This window comes from Laccaria bicolor, genomic scaffold (assembly GCF_000143565.1).
Source record: "Laccaria bicolor S238N-H82 LACBIscaffold_576 genomic scaffold, whole genome shotgun sequence".
Lineage (NCBI taxonomy): Eukaryota > Fungi > Basidiomycota > Agaricomycetes > Agaricales > Hydnangiaceae > Laccaria > Laccaria bicolor.
The window spans coordinates 2,161-3,366 of record NW_001890385.1 but is presented as its reverse complement, the minus strand read 5'-3'; positions in this window follow the sequence as shown (position 1 = coordinate 3,366).

The following is a 1,206-nucleotide window of genomic DNA, read 5'->3' as shown; positions in this document are numbered from 1 at the left end:
CTGAGGATCCCCGGTGGTGCTTACACTTCAGCATCCCGCGCTTGTACAGGCATATGCGGATAGTGAGATTGCAGCTCGGATACGGAGGGAGATGGAGGAAGTGAAGAGGGAGGCTAAGGCATCTGGGAATGGGAATGGGGGTGTTGTGAGGAATGGGGATGGACATGTTTCGGGGGAGTTGCCGGACGTTGCATTGGAGACGTCGCTTTTGAGGGGGAGGAAGAGGGCGAGTTGGGGGACGCAGTTTAGGATTTTGAGCGGACAGGCATTCAAGAACCTTTATAGGGATCTGGCGCTTTTGGCTGTTCATTACCTTTCGGCTGTTGGGTTGGCTGGTAGGTTTCGTGCCCCTTTCCTCTGAATATCACGCACTTATGGGGTTTTGGACAGTTATTTGTGGATTGTTCTTCCATGATGTCATGTATGTCCTTAAACCTTTCCATTGAATTTGCGCTCATTGTTTTGTAGGAATGATATTGCGGGATTCCAGAATCAACTTGGTTCCTCTTTTGCTCTTATTGTTCGCTGGGCTGATGTTCTGTTGCAGGTATCTTCTTCTTCACGCTAGCCCTCTTTGGTTTCTCTTGTCTTTTGAGTTTGGGCCTATTTGCGAATGAGCAGATTCTGTTTATGCAGGAGAGGTAAGTGCTTTTCTGATTGGCATGATGAATGTCAAACAAGGTTCGTAGGGCGAATGGGTATTATTCGTCCTTTACCTACTTTGCATCCAAAGTTCGTACCTCTTTTGCTTCTAACATGATCGAATGTTGACGTTGGAGTACTTAGGTTCTCTTTGACATCCTGCCTCTCCGACTAGTCCCTCCCCTGATGTTTGGTGGAATCGTGGCAAGTTTAGTTGGGACTCTTGTCATGTTGTTCAAGTACGTCTTTCTCTCCTGGACTTACGCTGCTTGGCTAACGAACGGCGCAGTCTGTTGTTCACGGGCTTGCTCATCAATCGGGAAACTGTTGCGCCTGCGTTACAGTGGCTCCATATGGTGTCTTTCTTCCATGCTGCGTTTGAAGCTCTTGCTGTGAATGAGCTGCGATACCTTCAGCTGAAGGAGATAAAGGTGTGGTTTTTGTCTGTCCCGGTGTCATTGTGCTCACCTCTAGATTGCAGTACGGAGTTGAACTGGACCTCCCAGCGGCTACCATCCTCTCCATCTNTGGTCTTCGAGCCCAGGTTCATCCGTTTTGCCCTCT